This window comes from Penaeus monodon, chromosome 8 (genome assembly GCF_015228065.2).
Source record: "Penaeus monodon isolate SGIC_2016 chromosome 8, NSTDA_Pmon_1, whole genome shotgun sequence".
Taxonomy (NCBI): domain Eukaryota; kingdom Metazoa; phylum Arthropoda; class Malacostraca; order Decapoda; family Penaeidae; genus Penaeus; species Penaeus monodon.
Genome location: NC_051393.1, coordinates 15,223,152 through 15,233,004, shown reverse-complemented (window position 1 = coordinate 15,233,004; position 9,853 = coordinate 15,223,152). Strand labels below are relative to the sequence as shown.

Below are 9,853 nucleotides of genomic sequence, written 5' to 3'. Positions count from 1 at the left end.
CCATAAGTGGTTCTTACACCCGGGTTGTTGTTGGCATCTTTTCTTTTAAAGGTATTTTATGCCTGGGGCCGCGTGGCACAGCTTTCAAAATACTAAATTTGGGTATTTTCCCAATGTTGTGATGCCTCTTGGCCCCGGTGGGTACTGGGTGGGGGTCCCCTTTCCCTTTTCCCCACGGAGAATCCCGGGGTACGAACGGGCATTTTTTTTTTTTTTTTTTTACGGTGGGTTTCATTTTGGGGCCCCCCGTGGTAAATCATGAATACTTAATTGTATTTTTAAATGTTTTGAGGGCTTTTGGGAGTGAATTTTGGTGGGGCCCCCATTCCTTTCCACGGAGATCCCAGGGGTGTGCACCTTTTAGGGGTTAACCCATTCTTTCTATTTACCGGGCTTTGAAAACAGCAATTTGCCCTTGGGCTGCTTGCCCCCCCCCAAGTAGTAGGTAGGCACAACGGTGAAGTTCCTTGAAAAAGGGGAAAACAACGGGGCCGGCGGTGACAAACCCCTCGACCCCTCAGTTTGCCGTCGGGACAATCTTGAGTCCGACCCCTAAAAACCCCCCTCGGCCACCCCCGGGCCTTTTAAAATTCCTAACATTAATATATAAAAACATAAAATGCAACCCCGGCTAAAGCTTGTTGGAAAACTTTTTTTAAAAAGGGTTAGTGGTAAAATAAGAAGGCAAGTCCTCACCCCCAGACTTCGCCCCCAGATTTGGGGGCACCTTTCGGGGTCCCTTATGGGATAAGGGTAGGGGGGGACGGGGCAAAACAGCCCATAATGGTTTTTATAAGTTGGATGAGGGGTTTTGGAAACCCCCTTTCCATATCCCTTCAGGGTATTCCCAGGGGGAAAAGTGACAACAGCATCAAAAGCTTTCAAGTAATTGATAAAACCGGGTTATAATCTTTCTGATGTTCCTTTTTTTCCTATGTTTCAATTTTGATTTAGAATATGGTTTTCGGGTTCCCCGTTTCCCAGGGCGAAACCTCCCTGTTCGTTCGCAATTTTCTTTTGACTTAAAAATTCATTCTTTTCAACAAAAAATTTTCAAAAAAATTTTTGTGCTGTGCCTTTTTAATCCCGATTGTCCTTTTATTTGTTCCCAGGGAAGTGCGTCATTTTTGTGGGGATGGGGATTTAAAAGACTAAATTTTCCCCATTTTCCCGGGCCCATCTTCTTTTTTCCCAAATTTTTTACAAAGTTTGCCAGAAAAAAATTTTCCCAAACACTTTCGCCAGCATTCTTGATTAGTTCCGCTGTTATTTCATACATTCCCGGGCTCTTGTTATTCTTTATCTCTTTTATGGCTTTTATAACTTCGTCTTAGCAGTGGCGGTGGTTCATTTCGCTGTCATTGAGTCCTAATTAATGTTGTTGTTAGATCTTTATTCTTTTTGTATAGGTTGGAACAATATTGATTCCATCTATCTTTGACTCTTTCCATCACATAAAACAAGTCCATCTTCAGTTTTGATAGTGTCCATTGTAGGTTTAAATTTTCGTGTGATGTTTCGTACTCCTTGGTAGAGTTCTTTAGTTGTCTTATTGATAGAACAGTTTTCAATTCTCTGGCAATGTTCTTTTAAATATTTTTCTTATCTTGTCGCAATAGTCTTTGAATTTTTGTATTTTGTTTTTTTGTAAATTACTTCTTCAACTGGATTATTGATACCCTTGATTTTAGGCATCTTCTTGTTTCAATTTCACTTAGTGTTTTTCAGATATCCAGGGGGAATTTGTTTTTTCTTTTTGGCGATAGTTTCTTAGCAGCGCTCAGCAAGAGTTCTTTTCTTCTTCCCACAACTCATTTGGTGTTTTATCATCTTCACATTGATTGAGTACTCTAAAATTTGTTGACACTGTTAATTCTGTATGAAGAGTTTTGTAGTCGAGCTTTAGAGGTGGTGTTGGACGCTCCATCTTTTTGAGTCTTATTTGAAAGTCGATAGTTAGTAGTTGGTGGTCACTGTTGCAGTCGGCACCAGGTCTTGTCTTGGCATTTTTTATACAACTTTTCCATTTTGTTCAACCCAATGTAGTCAATTTGGTTGCATGTTCTTTTGTCTGGTGAAAAACCACGTGTACCAGTGTCCTTGGGTGGTGTTGGCACAATGTGTTGGCTATACTAGATCATTTGTACTACAGAATTGCAATAAAATCTTCACCTCTTTCATTTATATCTCCAAGGCGGAATTATTTCCACAGATGTCATTTTTTAGATAATTTTTGCCTACTTTGTGTTGAGGTCTCCCATCATTAATTTTACGGGATCTCTGGTTAGGGATTGTGTCTAAAGTTTCTTGGAGTGTTTAAAACAATTTTCCATTTTCTTCATCAACTTGCAATGTTTGGTTGTGCGTAGCATTGTATAATACTAAATGTTTGAGGTTTTGCTTGTATTCTGACTGTTTTAACGCGATCATTTATTGGGACTTGTACCCAATTAGCTTGGGGCAATGAACAGTTTTTTTTTTTTCGTGAAAATCATAGCTCCGTGACTATAATTTCCTTCTTCTTTTTCCAGACAAAAAAAATCTTGTTTTCCTTTAGTTTGAAACTTCCTTACTTTTCCACTTGGTCCTCACTGATTCCTAGTACTTTGAATTTGTAATCTATCCATTTCGTTACAGACAGTATGCAATTTACCCTCCTTTCATTTTCCTTACGTTCCACGTTCCGATTTTTAAATTGTGTTTCTTAATTGGACATGTTTTTCTTTCTTTGTCTTCTTTGTCCTTCCAGATGCATATTTACATTGTCAGCCTGGTTGCCCACTGAACAGCGCCCTTTAGTAACCCACGCTCTAAGGGCGATGTGGTATGAATTATCATTTCTGTATTTAATCACTGGTGTAGAGGTTTGTCAGGAGAAAAAGAAAAGTTAGTAGAATCCCCAGGCTCCTTCTCACTCGCAGTCTCCAACTAACTGTAGGAACTATCTCCGCCGTTATAAACAGTTTACACTGCAAGTACGCCAACATCTTGTTTGGTGAAACCAGTAAATCCGAGAACCGAAGGACACACACACACACACACACACAACTACCCCCAACACACACACACACTACACCCACACACACACACAACACTTTATATAGGAAGAGAGAGGGAGAGAGAAAAAGAAAAAGAAAATAAGAAAAGAAAATAGAAAAAAGAAAAAGAGAGATCATCCTGCAAAGACCTGAATTACACGTCTCTAACAGCGCTGTAACGTCAAAGCCATCGGTGCATTTGCGAAGCCACACCACTCTCTCTTTTGAGCGCGAATTCCGAAATGTTTGTGTAAGACGGCCATTGCCCGTTCTTTGGCCCTTCTTGTATTGGGCAACGTAAAGAGATCAATGTATCATTTAAGAACCAATGTTAACGTTGGCCTTTCTTGCATTATGTGTTTTTAATAGAACATGTAAAGGCCTGTACTTTATTTAAGGAAAACATGCAATGACTCTGTTATCCATTATATCACCTATAGTAACATTCATGATAGAATGCACTGAGGTATATTAACGACAGTGTACTGCAACTTGTAACACAACAACCACCACGTACTTGATACCCCACGCAACAATGCTCAGCAAGCTAGATTTTTGTCTTTGAATACACTTGTATGGTTGTTCCTGGCTCCTATCACCAGTTACGTCGAAACTGTGTTTTCTTTACAGTGAATGTACATTTTTTTTCTTTTTTTGTTTATGAAACCATTTCTGTAAAAATAAAAAAAGAAGAAGAAAAAAATCGAAAAAATATTACTAATAGTATTATAGTGTGTGTGTGTGTGTGTGTGTGTGTGTGTGTGTGTGTGTGTGTGTGTGTGTGTGTGTGTGTGTTGTGTGTGTTTGTGTGTGTGTGTGTGTGTGATGAAGTCCCAGTTAGTAAAACCTACTAACGTTGCAAATAGTAGGCATGTTAAACAAAATAGGGAAAAGAGTATTTCTTTGTGTGATATACTCCGGAAAGTGAATTTCATTCATAACTTAGATTAAAGCCTAAAATCACGATCCATTTTTTTTCCTCTCACAGAATGTGATGTACCTGAAGCTGGCAAAGGTCTGCGTAGGAAACGTACATCCCGACCGTCACTATGGAAAAGAAATATTTATAAAAAACAAGAAAGCGAGAGGGGATGCGTACGTTCATCCTACCGGAAAATCTGTTACAGAACAGCCTTTGAGAAACTCCTGTAAAGAGGGCTGTCGCAAAAAGTGGAGTGAGTGGAATTCTAGAAGTGAAGAAAACACACAAGTTACGACAACAAGATGAGAGAGACAACAGAAGAGAAGGCGCTACTTTCTTCAGGAAGTAGTACCTGAAGGACAAGTATGTCAAACAGTGTTTATATCAACATTTGGTGTTACACTTGAGACAACTCGAGTAGTGAGAAAAAAGAAGCAACAATTGACAGCTGGGTTCTACCACTAAATGGAAGAGGGAGACATGGGAAACAGAAGAAAATATCTTCTGAAGCAGTTAATTTTATTAAGGATCATATACACTGCCAAGAGAATGACCTTGTAACTGGAAAGGAACATATTTATGGAAAGGGTTTCCAACCAAGACTTCGATCTTTCGTTTCATCTTCCACTTAGGATACTTGTGAGAAATGTAACACTCTGAAGGCATCCTTAGCCAATTGCTCGGGAAGATGAAAAGATCCGCATTGAGGAGGAAAGAGCAAAACACCATGAATTGACAGAGACTGCTTACAGACAGAAGAAAAGCGAGTTTGAAGAAAAGAGTTTGCTATGCCCCTTGCCGTTTTGCAATGTTGCAGATAGGTTTTCTACTAAAAAGGAAAACTTTCAGTTTAAAAAATTAATCTTTTTTTGAGCCCAAATATGGGGGAGATAAAGCCCCGTAGCCCTGGGATAAGAAAATTTTGCGGGAAGGGGGCGGCCAAAAAATTGGATCGTGTCTACTGAAAGGTTAAATTTAAATTAAACCAAAAAACGAAAAAAAAGGACTTTAAAATTTATAGCGATTCCTCCCCGGGGCCTGATTTAAAATTGAAAACCATCCTTTTTATATATTGAGTTAAGGGGATCAAAACCCCTGCCATCCCACACATGGAAAACCAAAAAAACCATGCATGCTACCAGTAAAAAATTTAAATTAAAATATTACGGGGGTTTTACATGACAGGATCCAACGTCATAACTATTCACCGAAAAAAAGGGATACGGGTTTTTGCAAAAGGCAACCCCAAAAGGGGATTTAAAGAACTCAAAGATTTTTTTAAATGCTGAGGGCCCCCAGGGGAACCCGCCCACAAAGACGTAATGGGACACCAATAAGTTGGATAAGATGACGGAAATAAAACATTTCTCCACAAAAAACGGGGAAAAATTATGTTAAAAATACCCCTTCAATCCAAAAGCCTTACCACACGCCGTAGACTCAAGGAGGAAAGAAAAAAGGACGGAACCAAGAAAAATTTTCCCTCAAAAAAAAAGGTTTAAAGGCCCCGGGAGGGGTCTCTGGGCCCCCTTTTTCCCGGGGGGAAAAGAAATCACTTCTCCCGGGAAACCTTACAAAAGAGCAACCCAAATGAAAAAATGATTTATTGAAGGAGACCCTGGAGCCCTTTAAAATACACTTTGGTTACCTATTTTTTTCTGATTATTAAGATTAAAGAATCCTCTTTTTCCTTACTTGTTCTTTTTTTCTAAAAAAGCAGCATAATTACCTTTCAAGAAAAACCATTTATTCATGCGGGGGGAAAAAAAAAGAAACTTGGAACACAGTTTTTTTTTTAAAGTTTGGAAACCAATTTTAAGCTTATAAAATTTTGGGTTTTTTTAATATGGATAAAGTATTTACTGAAGCGGTAAACTGATGAAGTTTTAAACTTCACCTTTAGATAAAGGGTATACACAGTTCGGGCCCCAAATGGGAATGAAGAATCATTTACAGTACAAAGTTTTTTAAAAATAGATTTAAAAATGGCCCATGATAAATGTTTATTGGTATATCATATATTATTTAGGGAAAATTAAGATGACTTATGTTGCTGCACACAAAGTTATGCTTTTTTGTAAACCTTTGGTAACTTTGGATAAATGTACTACAACATCAATATATATTTTGGGGGTTTTTTCTTTTTATTTCTCAAACTTCTCGAATTGCTTGCAAAATTTTTTTTTTTTTTTTGTTTTTTTTTGTCCCAATTCTGTATAATTTGTTTTCACCAGGTTCACAAGGGATGCAAAACAAGGTGCATGGTTCTACAGTTGGTCTGGTGTTAATGCCTTTACATACTTTACCACTCTCTATGATAACCCCCCGGTTGGATTCAGCGCACACGTACATGGGGTTAAAGTTCTAGGTAAATTCCCACTATAGATTATAAGCTGTAAATTCATTACAACATTAATGGGTTCTGTTTTGATTTCATTAAAACCAATAAATTTGAATCCTATTTTTCGGTTGGTTACGGGGGAAAACGTAGCGGTTAATGATTTAATGTTAGGAATTTTGACTAATCACAACTTTATGTTTCATGCCGAAAATTGGGTGGGGTTTTGTATAATTACATAAAGTCTTAACTTTTTAGTTCACTGATTTATATCCAGGGAGGAAAAAAAAAGTAGAGGGTTGACCCTCAATAATCTTATTTTCGAAAGGCTGACAGCTATGATTGTTTAGTTATTAATACATTGGCATTATTGAATGCTTGTATACTCTTTATTGTTAAGAATCCAGTAATTACAATATTGATATTAATGTTAGTCACTGATAGCAATGAAGATGACACTTTTCCAAAAAAATTGAGGAATGGTAAGATCATTCAGTGTGTTAAGCCATCTATCTGTAAACAAAAGAAGAACAAAACCACCCTGGACAGTTAATGTACCCAGCACCAATTGGATAAATTACTACCACTATTGCCATTACCACATATTGTTTATGTTTACCACATTTATGATTTATGATAATCGCTGCTCCAATTTTTCCTTAGATATTGATGTTTATCAGTCAACAGTGCTGTATATGTATAATTTTGCATGGTTTAAGCTTTCTTTAAGGAGAACTGGAAGGGACAGATTTTCTTTTTTTTTTTAAATAAATTAGATTTTAAAATAATTATGATTATTATGGAATGAAAGCCACATAACATATTTAAGAACTTAGTTTTACTATAAGTCAGCAGAACAGTTTGCAACATTAATATCAAAAAGCTAAAAAGCACACATAACCACCAATAAACTGTTGGCATGCCACATAAAGTTGCTCTGGCTACTTGTAATTGTCATAGTTCTAGTAACAAATTTTTGCCCCCTAGAAATTTTGTTTGGTTAAAAATATGACTACATGTTTGTTTGTTTCTTTTGCTGCACAAAATTTATTTCATTTACACTTCTTACTAATGGAAGAAAAAATATGGAAATTAGTCCATTGCTAACAAAATCTTGTTACTGTTGTTATCCAGTAAAATTTTGTGTGATTTATGAATTTCTTTTCATTGGGTAGGAACATTCATCACAGAGTGGGATGCAGGTGCTGAAATTTGCAATAAAATATTGGCTGACAAGTCATCAGTTCAGAATGTAGTACTGCAGTTGACCAGAATAGCCAAGTACCATGGGTTTGAAGGATGGCTTCTTAATATTGAAAACAAAATAAACCCTGAACAGGTAATATGCTTACTTCATATTGATAAAAAAAGGGAGGGCTTTGTTCTCAGAGTTGTTTTTATTTGTATAAGATTTGAGATGTCTTGATAATTCTAGAGGCTGTTGCTTCATTGTCTTACATTACTTTGTTACAATACTTCACTTTGGGGCTTTTTTATTAATTCTTGTTTTCCTTCTAGATTGGCAGATTAACTGATTTGGAAGGACGACGTCCTCTATGAAGGAAGTTTGTCCTAATGCGCTGGTCCCCTTTTGGTATGATTGTCCTAGAAAGGAGAACTGAAATGGCGAATGACTGAATGAAATGAACAGGTGTTTTACTAATGAATAAAGTACAGGAGTAATTTTGGGTAATTTTGTGGAAATAATGTTTAGGACCAGTGGTATGCTTTTGATGGGAGCAAATTGTGTAAAAAATTAAGATTAATTTTATAAAAAAAATCCCAAAAAGAGAAAAAATTAAGTTTGATTTTTAAATTTTATATAATATATTATATATAAAATATTATATTATTTAATATAATAAAATTTTATATATATATATAATAAATTATATTAATAATATTAAAATTTTATAATATATATTTTAAATATAATAATATTAGTATATAATATAATATATATTGTATATAAAATATAATTGTTTATCCATATTATATTTTTGATATATTTAAATAATATAAAAAAAAAAAAAATATTATATATAAATATATATATATTTATATATAATAATATATATATATATATATAAAAATATATTTTATATATTTTTATATTTATATATAATAATATTTTATATATATTTTAAAATTATTTTTTTATAATAAAAAATTAAAAATATATAAATTTAAAATTAATATTTCTTTATATATAAAATATAAATATATAAAAATATTTTAAAATTATAAAATAATATATTTTATGTATATAATATAATTTTTAATTTAAAATATAAATAAATTTTAATTATATTTATATATATAAATATTGTTATTAAAATTTATAAATATATATATATATAATATAATTATATGATATATATATTTAAAATAATTTTATAATAAAATTTTGTAATATATATAATATATTTATTTTATATATATATTATATATTATATAATAAAATATATATAATATTATATATATTTATATTTTTATATATATATTAATAATTATATTTATAATTATATATATATATATATATATTTATTTTAAATTAAATTTATTATATTTAATAATATATATATATTTAAAATATATATTTATTTTAATTAAATAAATAAAAATTATTATAAAATAAATATATATTAAAATTTTTAAAAATTTTTATATATATATATTTTTATATTATATATAAATATATTAATTATTTATATTTATTATATTTTATATATATATAATTATATTTTTCTATATTTTGAATATATAAAAATTTTTTATTTTTTATAATTTTAAAAAATTTTTTTTATTTTTTAATATATATATTATTTTTAATATATATTATTTAATTTATATTTATTATATAATTATAAATAAATATAATTTATAATAAATTTTTTATTTTTTTAAAAATTTTAAATATTTTTAAATATTTAAATTTATTTATATATCTTATAATATTTTATATATATATATAATTTATTATTATTTTATATTATAATTATAATATATATAATATATTAAATTTTATATATTAATATAAATTATTTTTTATAAATATATTTTTTTTTTAAATTTTTAATTTATATTTTATTTTTTTTTATATTTATATATATAAATAATTTATCATATATATATTTTTATTTTTTAATTTATTATAATATATAAAATATATTAATTATATTTTAAAATTTTATCTTTTATTATATAAAATTTATATAAAAATTTTTATTATATATATTATTAATTCTATTATTTTTATAATATAATTTTAATTTTTTTTTTAAAATTTTTATAAATTTTTTTTTTAAAATTTTTAAAAATTAATTTTTAAAATTTTTTTTATTTTTTAAAAAAAAACAAAAAATTTTTCTAAAACTTTTTTTTGTATTTATTCTTATAAAAAAAAAATTTTTTTTTTTTTTATTTTTCAAAAATTCAAAAAAATTTTTTTTTTTTTAAAAAAAAACAATTAAAAAAAAAAAAAATTTCAAAATTTCCCTCTTTTTGACAAAACTTTTTCAAAAAAAAAAACGAAAAAAAAAAAAAGGAAAAACC

The 9,853-nt window shown here is 30.8% G+C and overlaps 1 long non-coding RNA gene across 1 annotated transcript; it reads left to right on the top strand.

Annotated features, from left to right (window-relative positions):
- Window positions 1-6,299: 6,299 nt before the first annotated feature.
- Window positions 6,300-7,849, top strand: LOC119575806. The gene is made up of 3 exons (XR_005229004.1): window positions 6,300-6,328; window positions 7,474-7,637; window positions 7,817-7,849. It is a non-coding gene; the product is annotated as an uncharacterized LOC119575806 (long non-coding RNA).
- Window positions 7,850-9,853: the final 2,004 nt, after the last annotated feature.